At 37.1% G+C, this 21,248-nt stretch overlaps 1 protein-coding gene across 1 annotated transcript in view; it reads right to left on the reverse strand.

Moving 5' to 3' along the window:
• The window catches only part of CACNA2D1 (calcium voltage-gated channel auxiliary subunit alpha2delta 1), a 412,683-nt gene that overhangs the window by 129,896 nt on the left and 261,539 nt on the right, over nucleotides 1–21,248 (reverse strand). The gene's annotated exons all lie outside the window — the stretch shown is intronic.

The raw sequence follows: 21,248 nt of genomic DNA on the forward strand, positions 1-21,248 counted from the left end.
GATGCAGCCATTGGCCTTTGGGGCATCCTTCAGTTGGCAAGCCAGCTTTCCCCACATGCTCTGAGGGAATTACTGTAAAACCACCACACAGTATGTCTTGGAAGAGCCGTGTGCTCAGCTATGCTATGTCCCTTGCCAGCTGCACAGTAAAGGATCGTTTGCTTCTCTTACTCTAGTTTCCAGTTAACAGCAAGCAATGCTTGAATTTCATGGATCCCAGAAGGTCATGACACTGTGTTCAGTTGTCTCCGTGCTAAACTGAATGGCTGTATTTATCATTTACGGTATGTGGGGAAGAGATGATTTTTATACAAACAAAATGTTCCTGGTGGTCTTGAATTCACATTGATAGTTTCTCCCTGGATTGTAGCACCGACATGCTAAATTCAGATAAAATAAATGAAATTATGATACTTTGCACATCCATCACAGAAACAAAACACACACACACACACACAATCTTTGTACAAGATACTATGAAAACCAGAAAGAAACCCTGGCTGAAAAATGCAGGCCTATTAGAAATGGAAAATCTCTTGCCTTTGGTCTGTGCCTGCCCAAGTGCATAAGGAATGTAGTGTCTCCATATAAATCCGGATTGCTGAATTCAAAGGCGGATCAAAAGTATTGGGGTTGACTAATGAGGTACTGTTGAAGGAGAATAACAAGGCCCTTGGGACATGGATGATATTGTGAATACACTACAAACGGCTTGAGACTTGAGATCTTACGTCATCCCATGGGGGAACAATGAAACTGCCTACTGATTTTAAGATGGAAAGTAAGAAAAACTGACACACATTACATGCAAATGAGCCACAGTTGCAGACAGTGCTTTTGGTTTCACCACTGCAGACTGCTGATCATCAGCGTAGGGAAAAACTCAGGTTTCAACTAAACATAACTACATACAGATTCATAGCACATACTGGTGTGAATGAATTTCAATGGCATTTTGAAAACAATATGAAGATGACATGCTTGGGGTATCACCAGTTGTACAGGGTATAGAGAATAGTCCACATGTATATGAATGCATGAATTCACAAATGTTCATGGTTTTCCCGTGCACGTGAGGGCAGGCATATGCCTACTTGAGAATGCTAGCTAACACAGGAAGCATGAACTGCTCTGATTTCAACATATTGTCCAGAGAGTGGCATAGCAAACCTGAGTCCTAGTTAGTGCATTGCTTAGTAGATACCTGAACTGTGCATAAATGTTTCTACCCTAAGTCACACACTGCTTTCTCAATCCAAATTAATGATTTCTATGAAACCTAAAAGTTGTTCATAATTTTTTTAAAAAATCTGAGATCAGTAGCCACAGGTTTAAGACAAATAAGTGACTCACCAGCCTGGGGAAAATAAGTGCTCTTACCATTTTAACAGCCTTGAACTATTTTATTGGAAATACAGAGGACAGTAAACAATCAGCTCACAGCATTTCGAGTGACAGAATGCCCATTCTTTCTTCTCCATCTCTGACTATTTCTGTCTTTAAATAGTCTCCTGGACTCTACTTTCTGCCTGTTTTCATCTATTCTTTCTAAAGCTGCCACTGTGTTCTTCGTGGGCAGTGACCTCCCTAATTACAGGCCTCCAGCTGTTCTCCTTGAGAGCAGGTGTTTATAATTGGATCAAATCTTTCCTCCCAGCATGCTGTGCCACCTCTTCCACACATGGTAAGCCCGAGCCATAGGAAAAACTATTGCTGTTCCCTGCAGATGGAATGCTGGCTCTCCATCCAATGACATTGTATCTAATGTTACCTTTGTCTCAATAGACTTCTCTCCATCACTAATTGTGTGAAGTCTCCCTTCCTTCATGGCTAAGTTTAGCATCAGCTTCTTTAAGGAGTCTTTTGATTCTGCCCATCCTTGTGTCTTTACAGGAGTATACAGGCAGTGCTCAGTCTCTAGAGCACTCGCTTCCCACAGTGCACAATCCTTGGTTGTTTGAATGCCTACTACTGTAGTATCTTCTTCATCCACATACTATGTACTGACTTTCCCTATTCTCTAAAACAGAGGAGATGAAACCATATATGACAGAGCTATGTTAAATGAAGTTTTGCAGTTATGCAACCTAGAGACAACTACATAAGTAGAAATGCTTCCAGATTGCCAAGCACAGGACAGAGGGAACCTTACACTACCCATGGTTGTTCCTTACACTACCCAGGGCTGTTATAAAAACTGAAACAAATTCCTGTACTCTATTCGTAAGATGTCTTTATGGCTAACATGTCTAGGCATTCAATGCATTTAACTAGCAAATGAAAGGATATGGGACTAAATGGATTTTAACTTATACATTCAGTCCTACTTTCAATGAGGCAATTTTCTATAAAGCATGAAAAACAGCCCAGCTCTGTTTTCAGCTTTTACTGCACCAGAAGAGAAAGGGTATGCAATTTGATTTTATTTTTCTCAATCCACCAATTAATGAGCAGTGGATATCAGCTAAATTCAAGGGATTTAGTCCCTTAATTCTAATTCTTAATTTCACTGCAATCTATGGAGCAGATTAGCCAGTGGAAACGCAGGTGCTTTGAAGAGGCGGCTTGTAGGAAAGAACTTTGAATTACTACACATGTCGAAGAAGCTTTCTGCTGATTATTTTCCAATCTCTGTTCATTTCCCACTCATCTGGTTTTCATCTAACAAATATATTGGCTCAACCAATGTTTACTGAGTGCCGATCTCATGTCTGGGACTGCTCTCTACTCCTAAGGAGCCGGAAATGAGAAAAGACAGCCCATCTGATGGCTGCACTATCTGTCAGAACTCACTTTGCAGTCACACCAAAGTCTTCCACAGGCAACAGACAGGAAGGAGGGTGTGACAGTTGCAGTGGCCTTTGTAGAGAGGAAGAGACACTGGAGGAGGTGACAGTGTCTGCCTGCTCTACAAAGCCCATCGAATATACAGGCCTTTCCCTATTCAAATGGAGAGTGCTTGCAACAATTCATGAGAAAATTCATGGCTACCGTTACAGATCCAACATACATGAACTATCTGACTACTTAAAGACAATCTCTGAACTCATAGTAAAAAGACAATGGACAAATCAGACATGATTTTACTGAAACACCCACAGAACCATTGGTAAAGTGCTATTGTGACCATTTTTAAGTGATTTTTACTATAACAGGAGTAGTGGTCTAACTCCAGCATTTGGTAGTTGAGAAAATAACCATTATAACCCATAGTTTACCTTCTTTTGATCTGGACTCGCCCCTCCCAAACTACAGTGACCTTTACCTGATTTCTGTATTCTCTCATTTTTTCTTTTGTATGCCCAATGCACATTTGTCCTTCTGTGTCCTGACTTAATTTACTTACTATGTCCTTCATTTACAAGTGTCTAGCCAAAACTTGCATGATTTTATCATTTAATATCTAAGTAACATTCATTCATGTATATATTCATATATTCATGTATACTTCAATTTAATAACTTAATCTACTAGTGGTGCACTGTATTTATAGGAACAATAATTAGCTATATGTTTCAATATGACTACAGAAGAGTTTGGAGGTTCCCAACATATGGCAATGCTAACATTTGAGGAGACAGGACTGTACATCACCCTGATTTTATTATTACACGTTGAACCCTAGCTTTGAATTAAAACACTAGAGTGTACGAAACAGACATTACAAAACAGACATTACATCATTTTAAAAAAGCTTTCTTTTAAGACATTTTAATACTCCTACCTTTGAAACATTTTGATAATCCTAGGTGAGATTCTCAATATCCAATTTCAAATAAACTGTGACCTCTTGTTTTCAATTACTCTGTCTTTAATGGAGACATTACAACATAAGTCAGTAATGCCAATTAAATTTCACTGTGGATCACAGTCAACTGACAACACATTGTTACTAGAAGCTAAATGAATGGTTTGCGGGACAAGCAGAACTCACAAAAGACTTCCTACAAGACTTTCTGCAAGGTGGAAAGTTGCTCATTCTAGATGGTTGATCTCCTGAGCCTCCTATACTAGATGCCAAGACAAAAATAACAAAAATGCTTTAGAATTATTCAAAAGGAGAGACTGGAAGGAGATTGTGCAATGGTAGCAATGAAATTAAACATATACACTGAATAATCCAGAAATGATGAATACAAAAAAATTCCTAGAATTAAAATTAGCTATGCAGAAAAGAAAACAATCATATTTTCTCCTCAGACTTCATTCAGGAGTCAGTGTAGGGTAAGAGTGAAGCTGGGCTGCAAACCCAAATTATGAGTTGAAAAAACAAAATGGAAATCTCAGTCAGGGTGTGCTAACACCATTGTATGCTCACAGGGCAGTAGTAGGCTTGCTGAGGAGCAATAAATAAAATAAATAAAAAATAAATAAAATAAACTGTGTGCCTGGACAACAAAGGGCAGGAATACCCTGCTGGTTCCAATAACAACAGTATTAAAATGGTGTATTTGGGATAGATAATGATACATTTTATTTTGTATTAAATAGGAGGTGACTTTGAAATGTCCATGGAAGTGATGTTCAAAAACAAACAAACAAACCAACCAACAAACAAAGGAGAATAATGAGAGTGGAATTTGGCCACGTAGTCAGCATGTGAGTAGAGAGTTGAACAGTCTCTGTAGTGCCAGAGAGTTCTACTCTCTCTTTGAACTAGGTATCTAGAACCAAGCCAACACCTCCGAGCCTATAGATACTCGAGGAACCAAATATCAAGCAATTTACAGAAGAGCTGCTAAAAGGAAGCAATGTGGATCAAAGTCTCCTAAGTGACACTCCTTATAGCAAAGAATTCATGAGTAAGACACTTGGGCATTTATTGTTTGTATTTGGGGGGGGAACCAAAAGTAGCTTTCATATATGATTAATTTATCTACACTAAAATAAATGGGCTGATTATGAATTCTTGTAAGTCCTGGCCTATCAGATGTTGATAATACAAATAAGATACTGAAACCCAGTAACATTTCATAATCTTTTGATATGTTTAAAAAGCGCTTTCCCTTTCCATAATAGTATTGTCTTATATCAACTAACCATGAACACAGCAGCTCTGCAATTCTGCCTCTGCCTGTGCAGTGAAGCAGGACAAGGCACCCACCACGCCTCTCACCTTACTGATTATTCAAGAGGCTGAGGCTCAGCCACTGCCCTGGGTAGAAGGCTGTACTTAGTTCTACCACAGAAGTCATACATTGATTACTAAGACCTCAGGAGCCAACTCCATCCCAGGAACACCGTTTTGTGGCAGTCTTCTGAAATGCCTTGGCAACTCTGACCCTCAAAAATGGCTAACTCTACACCCAGAGCTCTGGTCACTCAGATGTCACTCACTGTCATTCGTGAAAAGGCAGGGATGATGGGACTTAATTAGAAAATAGCAGATTCTCATTGCTAGAAAGAAAAGCTCTTGACTTTATAATTTAATTCCTGAGAGTGTACTTCATAAAATAGAAATTAAGTCCATGTTAAATAAGAAATCCAATTTAATTTTAAGCAAATAGTCATCTTCTGCTATAAACCTTAATGACATATTAAAATTATCTTTACTATTGACTCCATATGTGTGTGTGTATGCCTTATTATTCTGATTCATGTTTTTAATAGAAACCTTATGACCTTTGTAAGCTTATATTACATATTAAAGTGCTGGAAACCTGAGTCTTTCCTACTGTATGTCATTCTATTTGGCTTTTTGAAAAAAATAAATGTAAATCTTTTGCTTGTCTGTCTTAATTATTTGAAATTTTTTTATAATCATACTACTTATTTTGCTGCTACTATTAAATGTTTCTAAAGGTAAAACATGTAACAACATATTTGGTTAAAATCAAAAGCATGAGTGCTTTCCTCATAGTTTAATATTTTTTACATGTTTTTAAAATTATATGCTCTTAAATAAGGAAGTGCACCCCAACTTGACTGGCTTTTATCAAAAGGATGTGTACCAGTGGTGTTCATAGTGACTGATGTAATTGATAGAAAGTATTTAGTTATGCCAGCCTTTGACACACTGTCCAGACCTCACTGGGTTCTGTGTCTGCGAACAGAAACACAAGCTTTGTCATCCTTTCTAAACATTTCAAAGAAGCTGAGCACACTGTTTCTTTGTAATGTCGGGAAAGAGATCCTCCTGCATACATGCTCACAATCACAAGAGCCTGGAAACTATCTCCTATCAATGTGTTCGTCAGTTTACAGGAAGGGATTTTTTACTTTAAATCAAACCCTCTAATCAAAACTCATTGGCTACAACGTATCTTATGAGAGGGAATACAGGCTCTATTTGTGTTCTTGGAAATTACGGAGCATTTTGATTTGATCACTGTAATGAGCACTGTCCTCCCATAAGTGGCTTTGATACACTCCCATATAAGTTTTCCTCCTTTTCCAAGTTCAGAAAAATTTAAAATTCTATCAACATAAAACAGTATTAGAGGAAGGACTGAAAATGATATAAAGACAGTATTCATGTGGGACAGTCTCAAAGAAATTTTAGAAATTCAATTTAAAACATATAAACCATTAAAGTCTGGATGAATCTTTTTTTAATATTAGATATGAGAAAATTATTTTATTTAAACTGAAATGAGTTTTAAACAAAAATATCCATGCCAATGTAGACATATGCATCTTGAAAGAAATTAAAATGATGATCAAGTTAATTAAGGCCACTCTTTATATTTGTCTTTGAGAAGTCTTTTTAATTGTCATCTATTGATTCTTTTAACCTTATGCGTTCTTCTGGTAAATGCTTTAATGCAATTTTCTAAGCAGAGATCATAATTACAAATTTTGAAATTTATAAATAATGGTGAAACTGTAATTTTCTGTACAAAGGATTTTAAAAGAAATGAAGTCCCAGACACCAGGGATGTGAGGAGGCTCCTTGGGCCCAGTGGGGATGACATTTGCCAAAATGTCCAATATCTGGTCAGTTGGGGAAACAGGAAGTGAAGTGATTACCTGCAGTAGATACGTATGCCCCCCCCAATGAGGAAGGGGGCCACCCACCCATCTGAAAACTTTTGTTCCTGTGTAAAGGAAATGCAGGCAAAAAAAAAAAAAAAAAAAATGAAGCAGAGACTAAAGGAAAGGCCATCCAAAGACCACCCACTTTGGGATCCATCCTAGTCACAGACTCCAAACCCTGACACTATTGCTGGTGCCAAGATGTCCTCGCAGAGATGAGCCTGGCAGAGCTGTCCTCTGAGAGGCTCTGCCAGCACCTGAATAAAACAGATGCAGATACTCACAGCCAACCACTGGACTGAACCCACAGACCCCAAAGAGTTAGGGGAAGGACTGAAGGAGCTGAAAGGAATGGCAACCCCATAGGAAGACCAACAATATCAACCCACCTGACAACTCAGAGTTCCCAGGGACAACACCGCCAAGCAAAGAGCATATATGGACCGGTCCATACCCCTACTACATATGTAGCAGAGGACTGCCTTCTTTGTACTCAGAGGGAAGAGATGCTCTTGGTGCTGTGCAGGCTTGATGCACTAGAGGAGGGGGATACTAGAGGGTGGGTGGGTGAGAGAGCACCCTCATAGAGGTGAAGGAAAAGAGGGATGTGGTGCGTGGTTCTGGGAGGGGGATGTCAAAGGGGACAGCATTTGAAATGTAAATAAATATGATTAATATAAAGAGGGAATAGTTGACAATATCCTAAACTGAACTTTAGTACTCATTATTGGTACCAGATACAGACTGATGTACCGACATATAAGGATTCCATGTAGTAGTACTGGATAGGTTCTCTTTCTGGGGACTTCCTACATACGATGACTGAGGAGAAAAGATGACATTGGTGGAAGTTTCAATCACGTGACCCGCAGAAGTTAAAAACAGACTCTGTTACTTAGAACCGCGTTCCCAGCTTCCAAAGCATTTCCATAACGCTCAGGCAAGGTGCAGCCACACGGAGGACAGATGGACGTCTAGCTTCTCCAGGATCAACCCATCAGTTAGCAATCGCCATGAAAACTTAACTAGCAGAAGGCATTCACTAGATAAATGCATAAATAAAACTGTCCACTTTAAAAAAAAAAATCCACATTGTCTTCCTTAGTTGGGAAATCAGCAATTTCTGTAATGGTTCAATTTGTTCCATGGATAAATTTTTTACTTTTTAAATTTGCATTAAGCACTCATTCTGAGAAACACTTCAGTTAAGATAATCATGGCAAGGCAAAGACGGCTTCAAAGGTATTTTAATACGATACATAGCTCCTACAGTGCAACAATGTCTGTGTGTATGGACATTTGCACAGACTCCCCCCCCCCCCCCGAAGCTTACCTATGCAAGCTAAATTCAAATGTCTTAATTTAGATTTGGCCTCTGCCCTGGTGATTACAGAGCACATGTTAGTTCGATTAAATTTTGTCACAAATTAATAGCACTGTAATTTAGTCAGTGGGACTAGTCATTAACGCCACATACTGGGGGACATAAATTATTTAGAGTTTTATAAATGGGCAAATAAATTAGAAATATTACTTAAGCATGTAAGATTTATGTAATTATGTAATATTTTCATCTGACTGTCAAATGAAACTGGGTAAGACATAAGTATAAAACTGTTGGTGTTTTCATTCAATTAGCTAGAATCTCACTGCCTCTCAAGAAGGGGAAAGGCATGGCTTGTTTTTTTTTTCTATACTTCTACATCCATGGTATCCTGATTAAAAAGAAAGAAAAACATTCAGCATGGGCAGCAGTGACATTTATTTTATAGCTCTAGGGAAATATTGGCAATGGATTTAAGTCATTAAAGTTAGCCTTAAAATTTATTTCTGAGACAAGCCTTTCATAGGAAAATTCTGTATTCCTATTTTCTTTTGTTTATTTCTATTAACATGTATTGTTGGTATGGCAGAGATTTCTCAGAGAACTGGAATAGAGTTGAAAGTCTTCGACATTAACTAGGCTTATCCCTACCATCAACTGCCCAGTGCTGGGAACACAGATCATGCCTGCCTCTGAAAATTTTCCCTTCTTTTAAATTGGATATATTTTATTTACATTTCAAATGTTGTCCCCTTTTCTGGTTTCCCCTGCATAAGCCCCTTACCCCATCCTCTCTCCCCAGACTCTGAATTTTTAATACTTTAAACATGTGTTAAGAAATTCTGGAAGGCAAAGTAATTCAGATTGAATTTATTGGGGATTTTATAAGTAGAAGGGTACAAATATAATGAGGAGCGAGGAATACGGATGCTTTGGGATGGAAACGGCAGAACAGGTTTGTGTGCTGATGTACTTGTGTACATGCCTTAAGTATATTAAATAAAAAAAATAGCTCTTATAAAAATATTTTGTGAAATAAATAAATTTTAAAAAATCAGCTCAGATTTTGAACTCTCAATACAGTTTACTTATAAAATTTTCACTTTTATATTGCTTTCTCCATTCTCATAAGAGTTAAACATAGCCACAGCCAGTTAGTATTTTATCTATCTTTCTATCTAGCAGTTTATCTATCCACCTACCTGTCATGTGTCATTGCTCTATAGTCTGTTGTAGAATATATGAGAGTGGGGCTCACTTTACAAACACTGTGACATTTACTGAAGTGTGGATTCTACACTTCAGTAAATATTGAAACTGACCTGAGCAAAATTAACATAGAAAATGTAAAATCATTACATATTAATGATTTAACCATTAAATCATTACATATCACCATTTTAAAATGTAGCATTCAGTTTTATAATCTGGATAATTGAAGGATGCTTAGAATTCTCAAAAAAAAATTTCAGAAGCATTCATGTGGAATTATGGGTTAAATTGTAATTTCGATTGCAGCCTTTTCAAGATATAACTGTTTAAATGCCTCTTTTTCAATTACAAATAATTGAATGGTATGCTAATATTTAATATAATATGTACTTTTTCCAAGAATAGATATCAGGGACTGAAAGTAATTCTATTTTATTAAATTTTAATTTTGTATTTATTTGATATTATAATTTCATCATTTCTTTTTTCCTTTCCCCCCTTTAAACACTCCCAATACCCCTTCTTCCTTTCTATTTTCACTGATTCTTGTTAGGTGCACATATATAAATCAAGTAAATGCATGTGGCTTACATATATATGTCATTTAAATACATACACATATATGCTTTATATATGCACCTTTTATGCCACATATGTGGTATATACATAGGTGTATATATCCTAACTACATGAAAAATTGAAAGGTTAAAACAAAGTATATATGAAGTTATTGGACACATGTATTCACACAGAGAACAGTGAAGGAAACAATTCCTATAAAAGCTAGTTTTTAATTTGAGGATATAAAATGTTCAAAGCTGTGAAATTATCAATTTTATCCATTGATTGTTTATTATACAGAATATTAAGCATAAGACTTGAAAATTATGCAATCAGTTTCCTGGTTATTTCCTTCCTCTTGTGTACTTCTTTCTTTTGTTTTGCTTTACGTTTTACAAGAAGCTGATGATTATGTAGATGAGGAAATAATTATTATGGACTGAAAATATTCTTCTCCAGGTCAGTAAGAAACAATGATCTAGGAAAGGTGAAGATTTAGTGGTGAATCAATTTACATATGAGGATTGGCATTTACATTAAAGAATCGGCTCTATAATCGGAAGCCTTCCACCACTTACTCATACTATACTTGTGGGGAGTTTTGGCCTAGGCCTCACTCTTGAGTTTTCATGAAATTCACGATAAGAAAATAGAAAAAAAGAGCAACTGATTCTCATGACCAGGGAACATAACCTTGAGGCAGTTCTCATGTTATGTTCCAGATACTAGTCATAACAATTATTTTGAATATTTTTCTAAGATTTAAACAAAATTAGAAGAGTCTGGCATCCACACAAATACTTCTGCAGTGAGCTTCAACCCCCCTGAGTGCACACGGTTATCCAGTAAGCCGACAGCAGTACATGGCTGTGAGTGAATGAACGACACTTCTGAAACACACCTGACCCTTGGCCAAGCTTATTCTTTCATGCTTCTTAAATATGGTCTTTTCCTTTTATCATAAGACAAAGGCATCTTGAAATTCATAACGCACTTAAAGATTCTTCTTCGTTTAGCAGAATTTTAGAAATGTTTTAAATGCCTTGTTATCTCTGGTGAGACCTCAGTTAAGATTTTAGCCATGAAACAAAATGGCAGATGATTTTTAAAAGTGCTCATCTCAGATCCTAGCCAGCTCTTCTCTCTCCAACTGTCAGTCCTTTTCAAATTTTCTGTGAACAGTGCTGTCAATCTGTTGTGGGAGATATTTTAATTTAAGATTTCACTATCTCTCTTGCCCAACCTCTGAGTTGCCTGTCACCTGTTAGACCCACCATCAGAGATGGCTGACGGTACACCTGAGTCCAGCTTCCAATTTATTGAGCCATTGAATTTCACACACAGAATATTTCCTTTCTTCCTTCTGTGGTTCATTTTTTAGAAAGGAAGAAACGCAAAATCTCATTTGTTCTCTCTGCTAGATAGTAAGAAAATGATAGCATTAACCAGACATCTTAGAAATCTTTGATACTGCTTTAAAATGTATAAACAATTTCTCTACAACACTGAGCATCATAGACCATAAATAATACAGATGAAGCAAATCTAGGAACTATATTTTATACTATCTGAGTTCTAGCACGCAATGGACAGTGGAAGTGTTGGTACTGAGAGGAGCTTCTGGGAGGGCAGGTGGGAGTCCTCTTCAGTGAGATGTGGTATAGGAGGTTCTGGAACTTAGGCAAACTACTCGTGTGTTCTTATCCTCAACAACAACAACAAAACAATACAAATTGGTGAAGATGGTCTTAATAACACAATTAGTTTCATATGCTGATGCATACTCCTGAATTTTAGACTTCCTCAATTTTTTTTTTCCTAATCTCCTATTATACAATTTTCTGCTGTTAACATTTACTGCAATTGCCAGGTTAAACTGTGCTTGTGGGTCATTTTCAAAACACTTAATGTCACATATCTACCATTACAACAGGATATGGAATATCGATGTTTTTAAGGGCAAGACCTAGAGCACCAGTGACAAACACTGAGCTACCCTTTAGCTTGATATGTTAACTGTAAGGTACACGGAGGATGTCTTGAATACTGTCTAAATTGAACAAATATGAGATAAATCTCAGAATGAAATAAAAAAAGGCCCAGAATAAAAAATTAATCCTAATCATGCCCTGATTTGGTCTGGCATCTTGTATCTACTTAAGGTTGGCATAAGGCATGCAGAACTGTCTTTTGTCATAAAGTCCCCAAGGTAAGGAAGAGGGACAGATCTAAAACACTGTCAGAAAAACAGAAGCATCTGACATAGATCAGAGATGCTGAATTTTTCTTCAATGGAACCACAGAAAGCAAGACCCCACCACTCACTAAATACCTACTATCTCTCCCCAGGAGGAAGTTTCAGCCTAAATACCTACAAGACTCAACACCACACAGTCACTAAGACACTGAGGCAGGTAGCTTCTTTCTTCTCTAACCCCCATTCCCTTATGATTTTTCCTCTAGTCCATTTGTCACTGCAGAATTCCAGCAGCTCTCATCTAGGGAAGGGAAGCCATCAACACCTGTGCAGACATGAAAAGCAACATGGTGCCAGACTGATTCCTCAACAGATTTTTGAAACTAATTATATGATTATGTTTACACATCTTATTATTTTACTGTCACAAACCCTACCCCATCCTTATCAACAAATGGTCACTGAACACCTTAGGAATCTAACAAAGCTAAGTTAGACTTCCGTAACAAACCTCATATAAAATCTTGTATAAATTCATAACAATAGAAAGTGATGTTCAAGTAGGCTGGAGAGGTACCTCAGTGGTTAAGAGCACTGACAGCTATTCCAGAGGACCAGCATTTACATACAGCTCACAGCTGTGTATAACTCTGGTTTTAGTGAATCCATTAACCTCTTCTGGCCTACACAGGCACCCAGCACACATGTAGTGCACATATTTACATACAGGCAAAATCCAGCAACTAAAATAAAATAAAGCAAATACATTTTTGGAGGACAAATGAACAAACAAACTCCCTTATATTGTTTCTCATACTCAACCAAGTGAATGAATTGCTTCAAAACACCTGGGTTTTTTGGTTTTTGCTTTTTTTTTTTAAACCTGTTCCCATCTGAAGTTTTCTTTCCAACTAAAAATAGGAGTTTATTTATCTATTAAGTTTATGAGCATAAATACATTACAAGAATTGAATCCCATCAAGGTGAAGTCTGGAGATTGAGAGTTGAAATTAAGTTCAGTGAAGTGGTTGGTGCAGGTCACTCTCAGACACGGAAAGCTGGCATAAAGGTCAACTAAATGCAGGAGGTCCATGAGAAGCCTTGTCAACAATGTGAGAATTTTTATATCAAACCAATGCAGCAGGAGCAGCAGCAGCAGCAACACCAACAATAAAACAACAACACAAAACAAAGAAACCAATCCTGAACTAAATGCAAAAAATGAATCTAATACATATCCAATGCGCATCCAAGTCGTTCTAAAGCATATGCCTCAAGAGTGGACAATAAACAGTTCTGAACCATATTCACTGAGATAGTGGAGAACCAGCTCAAAAGCATATGCTGCAATGATGTCAAAACTGTTGTAAATATGTACAGCAGGGGTTGAACACAACAACCAAAATGACCCTTCATTCCTGTGTTACATTTTCTCTCTGAAGATTTTCAGACTACAGCAAGTGTATATCAAAGAAAATTGAATTTTTTGCTTGGGACCCCACAAAAACTGAAACTATCATAACCTGAAGGAGTAAACAGCAGGAATCTATTGAGGACTAGTTGGTGCAAGGGTGAAATGTTTGCCAATAGTCATTTTATGTAGGAGTGTCCTTCTTCATTTCCAGATGGCCATCAACCTAAGATGACACATGTATCTGTTTGTCCCTGTAAAGTTAAGGAAGAAAGAGTAGAGGAGAAAGAAGGAAGAAGAAAGGAAGAGAGGGAAGATGGGAATTTCAGAGAAAGAGAAAGATATTGCCTCTCATCCCCTTGTTACAAAGGTACCAAACCTTTCAGTACAATTCTTATATCTTTTCCCCAAATGGCTTCATAAGCCTCTTCTCCTCCAAGAATATTCACATGGAGGCTTACATCTAAAGCATCTAAATTTTGGTGAAGAAACAGTTTAGCCCAATAGGATTTTAAAAATCGATAACAAAACTGGTACTATGAATTGGTCTGTAATTGTGTAACTCAAAATTTATAACAAGATTGGCTTCTGTGTGCTTAGAATAATACTGTACCTTAGGCATCTGCATATCAGAAAGTGAGCTCACTGGTACTATCTGTGAACTTGCATATATTACAAAATTGTCAATAGAGAAAGATAATAAAAGTAAGCACCAGCTTTATCTCAGAAGCAGAATTGCTTCTTTTGTGTCCGTCATTAAATATGGTCAAATTATCACAGTCCAGAATCTATGTTTGAACCTCAGGCTTGTCCTCCATGTCCCTCTATGATGTCCCTCCAATTTCCCTGCTCAGCTGCTAACGAGGAGCAATGCTAATTATTTAGCTAATCCTTTTGTTACAATAGATGATCACTTTGCCACAGGAAGAATTGTTCTTTCCAGAGTTCCCTTTCCTAGCATTTGATCAGATTTCTGTTTGGATGACTCAGAATCAAGCCTTTCTAGCTTAAATTGCATTCTTAAGAGATGACAGCAAAGCCTCTCTGCTAATATTAGAACCGTTGAGACATCTTACTGGCAGTCTTTAGCAACAGACTTCTTTTAGTCACTTGCATCATAACACGATCCACCATGTACAACTGACACTTGCTGACAGGCAGACCCTCTGCTGAAACAAAATCAGTCAATGTGATGTATCTGCAAAACTGCTATTAATATTGTATTTTTATTTAAATTCACATTTATGATAAATATTAACTTAAAATATAATTGCTTCAAAAAATGTATTAGGATAGAAAATGAGTGGACTTCTTCAACGAGGAACTGAATGCAATAAGAAATCTGATCTTTGGGAGACACTTATCCAGGGTACTTTCCATGCAGCTAATAAAATCAGGTTTTACGCCTTCAAGAAATTTAAACAAGAGTAAGTCACCAGATAGCAAAACCTGGAACAACTCTTTCAAAACTTGATTTTATTTCTAGCATGTTCCATGGCAAATCTATTAAAATTCATTTTCATAAAATTGTATGTCACAAAATAAATTTGGTAAAGTCTAGAGAAACATGCTTGCATTTTGAATTACTGAAAACAATTACCATCTGTACTTACCTTATTTTATTATTTGGACAGTAAGAAGACATGATCAAACTCCCATTTTAGAGTCTTGTGTTGACCAAGGGAAACATTAAGGACAGGGCAGAGAATTTGTCCTTTCTTCTGCAGGTGAAGCAGCTGAACATGGATTTGTCTAACTCTTTGTCTAACCACCTTCTGGGGCATATAGTAATCACTGCACAAAAAGGCTTATTTCAACTTTGTATCAGAGTTTTACATGATGTTTCGATTGCCAGCATTTTAGGGGCTTTGAACCATTTTCTGAATATTTGTATTTTAGATTAAATTTCTCATTATAAATAGTCTGCGAAAAAATCAGTTTTAAGGTGTAACTTACTACATAAACTATTTGAGGAATAAGTGGACTTCAAGAAAAGCAGTATTGGAAAATTAACAGACATGCATTATTTTAGAAATCCTTCAGAAGTGTGGATTGTGTGGTTTGCTCAGATTCCAAAACAATCTAACATTAAGTAGTTTCTATAGTGTGGATTCATCCTTGTCTTCATTTTACATTAGTTAAATAACTTTTTGCTAATATATGGAAAATAGACAAATATGTGGATATCAGAGTTACATACATATGCTTACCAAACATCTCAATTCCTTAGTGTTTGCAGTTTAATCCATCTACAATTTTGGATACAAATTCTTTTTCCACTAGTGTTACCAATGCTACACTGCAACTTCTCTCAAATTGTTTGGCACCTCTACATTGACTCTGGGTAATGGCCAGGACAACTGATAACCTTCCTTAGTCTTTCAAGTGAACTTTATCTGCAGTAATCTGTCTATTTTTCTCCTTTCGTGTAATTTAGAATATAATTTTGTTTTCTTGAAACTGAAAGTGGCATACATCAATGTGTTTTTATCTTTTTCATTATTATGATACACACAAAAATGGTAAGTTAATATATAAGCCACAAAGTGTCCTCTAGCTCACAGATCTCCACCTCTCCAAAATGTTGGGATTAAGCAGCTGTTACTGTTTTTTAGAGAAAATATTTTATGGGGCTGGAGAGATGGTATGGTTGTTAAGGACATTTGCAGCTCTTGCAAGGACCAGGGTTCAGTTTCCAATACTCAAGTGATGTCTAACGACCATTCGTAACTCTATAGTTTCAGATCTATGGCTCTTCAGGACTCCAGAGGTGTTAGGCAGTCACATGGAACACATACAAGCATTCAGTCAAACACTATATACATTCTTTACAAACTATCTTTACATAAATAAAAAACCCACAGACTTTATTAAAAATAAGTATAAATCTATATAATAGTCTAAGATATTCCCTGAACTTAACCTTAATGATTAAAAATAATCAGTAAAATTCTGTGATCAAAGCAAATCTGGGCATTGGGAATGTATCTCAGCAGGAGAGCACTTGCCTAGTGTGAGTTTGATTCCTGCCACTGCAAACATAAGGAAATGAATAAACAAACAAAAGGGAAATCTTATTAGCTGACAATATTCAGAGCTTTTTTTTGTATATGTTCTAAACAAGACCAGGAAATTAAGTGGTTTGGATGCAAAATGAAGCACAGTAACCAATGAAATTATCCAAACTGAAAACCTTAGATTGCACTCTAATTAAAGTTACAATTCTGAACATTTAAATATGTAATCAAATGAAAATAATAACATTTTGATTCAAAGGATTTTAAAGCATAATTTCCTTTGGGAAATTTGGACATGAGATTGCTTCTGAGATGTAGCTACACAAACACCTTGGAGAGAAGGGAGAGGATGTTTCTTGCATTAATCCTTCAATTAAAGTACATTTTCATATTCATAAGGAACTTCAACTGTCCTCCAAATCCAGCTCATTCTGACTGATGACTCAAGAGAATTAGAGAATGTTCCAGAACTTGTTGACATTTCTAATTTGACTCCTGCCATTTGCTCGTGCAGCGCAAATGCTGGATGTGACTTATAAAGCACTGTGGGCCACAGGAACTTAGTGTCATGTCGATGGGATATCAGCAAATGCAGATGCAAATGATCAGAAAACGGAGGCAAAGTAAATGATCTAAATTTTGAACTCTCCTTTTTCCCTGAAGCAAAAACCTACCCCAACTCCTACCTTGAAATATTTACAAACATAAACATTTATCTCTTTGATTTTCAAGCTGATAAATATTGTTATTGACAACCTTTAAAATTATTTTCTATGGATGCTTATAAATAGTTTATTCTAAGTTGGAAACAAAAATATTCATATGCAGCAAAAATTCTAGAAACTTTAAAAAACAGTATATGATATGTAAAAGAAAATCAATACTCTTATAAAATGCATTCCCTCCTTATTTATCAGGTTTCACACCTCTTCCGGATTAGAATATGTTAAGAGATTATTTAGATAAGACTTTATAGTAAGACTTCATTTGACTGAAAATTAGCAAGAGCATAAGAACAAGAAATGAAGGACTGGGGAGAAGGCTTTGCCTAAAAGGTCCCAGCATGGAGACCTCACTTTGGATCATTACTCTGGAAAAGGCCAGGCGTGGGAACAAGGGAATCTGGAATCCCAGCACTTGTCAGCATGGGAAGACACTGATGGCTCTCAGGAGTCCACTGGCTTCCCAGTCTAGCTGGACAAATGAGCTCAGGTCAGTGAGAAACCTGTCTCAAGAAATAAAAAGGAGAATGATGGAGGGAGATAAGGAGCTCCTGCTTCTGGTCTCTGTGCATACAGCAGTAGTGTGCATGTGTGTGCATGCACACACACACACACACACACACACACACATACTACACATGCAAGTGCACACACACAGAAGTGCTTTCCTCAGAAGAGTGAGGAGCAGTTTGTTCATAGAGTTCAGGTAAAAATACTGAGTGTAAGTGGTGTGAGATGTAATTTCGTGCAGGACAGGTAGATACAGAAAGATCGCTCATGGGGTATTCTTGACTAATTTGTGAGCTTCCTGGCCAGTAAGAGGGCTTTTCTCAAAAAACGTAGATAGTTCTCCTGAGAATGATACCCAAGGATGTCTTCTGGCCTCAACATATCTTTACACATGAATAAAGGCACTGGTAAGAAAATAAGGGTTTCCACAGGACCTTTGGTTCCTGGCACCCAGCTTTCATGGCCCAACATCCTAACTCCAGGGGATACAGTATCCCCTCACGAATTTGTGTCTGTGAGTATGCACAGACACAAATACACAGAGAATTGAAAATAGCCAAGTAAATCGTTAGTCTTACTCCTCCAATGCATCTTATTTCTCATGAGCAATTTTGGTTCCGTCAGTATCAAATGCCAATCCATAGAAAGTATAGAATGATACCCTCTTTACAAATGAAAAACATGGCTCTTATTGAGATGCAAATAGATGTGGGCAGGCATTGCTTCACTAGCTTTATTTAGGCATACATGTTTTGTTTTATTTATCTCACATGAAACATTTAGCACATTTATCATATGTGTATGTGTGTGTAAGCTAAAGAAATTAGGCCATGGGATACATCTGTTTTGTGAAAAATCACTGCCTGCTGGTATCTTTGTGGCATTCATAAATTAATGAATGTCAGTAACAGAGAAAGATCTGAAATACCAGACTGTAAAGCAAACATAATTATGGGAGGTTTCTAACAAGGTAACAGTATCCAAGGTAGCATCTTTTAATGAGTCATGCTAGTATCATGCTCCATTCTCTTAAGACTTCTGTGGCCACCCTCTTTCATGTGTTTATGTGCTTATGCAGACATAAACACACACGGAACTTAAAATAGCCAGATAAGTCTTTTAAAAGGGAGAATGGTGACCCTCCTAGGACATGTTGGAATAGTTGGAATGGTACCACCAGACTCAGAGACAGCTGATAGAACAAAACAAACAAAATACCAATACAATTTGACTCACAATTTTATATCCTTCCAGGTAATTTTTCTCATTGTAAATGCAAAGACAGACACAAAATGGTTACTTTGCTGACATCCAACACCACAGCTGATTATAGAAAAACTGAAACCACATGAAGTAAAAAAGAGAAGTTTAAAAAACTGAGGAGCATTGATATGGATTACCATTAGCTGAGTCCTGTTTTATAAATGTGTGTGTGTGTGTGTGTGTGTGTGTGTGTGTGTGTGTGTAGAGAGAGAGAGAGAGAAATATATAAAATATTTTATTTGTACTTTATATGTAGAATATTTGCCTGCATGCACTCCTGTGTACCATGTGCATGACTCTTATCCATGGAAGTCAGAAGAGGATGTCAGAGACCTTGGAATGAAACTCCATGATGACTGTGAGCTGCCATGTAGGTGCTGCTGGGAACTAAACTTGGGTCCACAACAAGAGTAGCAAAGATTCTTAAATGCTAAGACATATCTTTAGTCCCAAGAATCTAATAAAAGTAATTCCAACAATTAAACTGTGACTAGAGAACAAGGTCTCCAATGGAGGAGTTAGAGAAAGGACTGAAGGAGCCGAAAGGGTTCTCAGCCCCATAGGAAGAACAACAATATCAACCAACCAGACCCCCCAGAGCTACCAGGAACTAAACCACCAACCAAAAAGTACACATGGAGAGACCCAATGACTCCAGCTGCATGTGTAGCAGTGGATGGCCTTGTCAGTATGTGTGACCACTTGGGTACCACCACCAGCACCCCAACAGGAAACAAAACCAAAGGGAAGTAAATGAATAACATAAGTTAATAAAAGAGGAAATGTGTGTTATGCAATGAAGCATGTGCCCTATGTTTCCTATTTAAAATCGCCTCAGAACAAACCTACCAAAAACTGTATTTACAGAGATTCCTCACACATTTTTTTCATCTCAAAAATAGCATGAGGCTTCTAATAGCAAATTCGAACATGAGACTACTTTGAGTTTTGTATTATTTTGAACTTAAAATTTATTGTTACTTTATCCTCCAATAAATAGCCTTTTACATCTGTAATCTTAACTCCATTTTATTTACATAAAATGTTTGCCAAAAAACCTGAAGGATTCAGTTGAGAAAATAATATAGCTAAGGTTTACATCTGAACTCAAGCAACCTGGCTCCTGATTTCACACAATTTCACGTCTACTTTGGATACTTGGTACATTCCACAGTTTCTCCAATTTGAGGAAATATAAAGAAAAATATTCTTAAATGCAAAATGGGGTTTTCCTCTTGGTTTTCCATCATGGGGGACAGAGAGATCCAAGGCACAGGAAGGCATTTAGGCAATTCGCTACAGACTAATGTGGAAACCCAAGTGTATGACTGAGTCAAAACCACATCATCAGGGTCTCACACCATCAGTCTTAGAATCCTTAGACCCACCCTTATTAATGTATACAATGCTCCAGAACAGGACACATGCGTCTCCCAACTTTCTTCCCTTACCCTTCTCCCTTCCTTATGGAGAAGCCAACTTAACTCAGAGGCAAAGGTGTCATTTTTCTTAAAGCAATTTCCATTCCCTAAAGAAAAATTCATTTGTATCTTAGCCTACAATCTTAAAGGCATTCTTAATCTGTCCTAAGGTAAAGAAGATAAAGCCATGCTGACACAGTAAGAGATGGTAAAATCGGCAGTCTGACACTGCAGCCTAAAATGCACAGCTGTCTTCTGTAACCAGCTGCTATGTTTCTGCACATGTAATATGTAGCTGCACTATTTTGATTTGTAAAGAACAAATCTGTACACTTTGTAACCTATTTATGCTAATTAGAGTTGCAGAATTATTTACAAGAGATCAGAAAGGAGTACTAGATGCTATCTGATCAGAAATGTACAAGAAATCACATTTGTGACTGCCAATGACATTTTGTTATTGTCATTGGTTTTTCTGGCTGTTCACTTTTGCTATATTTATGTTTCTACTGACTGAACCCAGGGTAGGCCTTCTATACTAGTGAAACAATCTACTACTGAGATTAAGCCTTTCCACAGACTCCCCTCAGTCGTAGCTGAGACAGTTTCTCACTTGCACTTATTTGTTTTTCCTA

This window comes from Micromys minutus (assembly GCF_963924665.1).
Source record: "Micromys minutus genome assembly, chromosome: 23".
In the NCBI taxonomy this organism is placed as follows: Eukaryota; Metazoa; Chordata; class Mammalia; order Rodentia; family Muridae; genus Micromys; species Micromys minutus.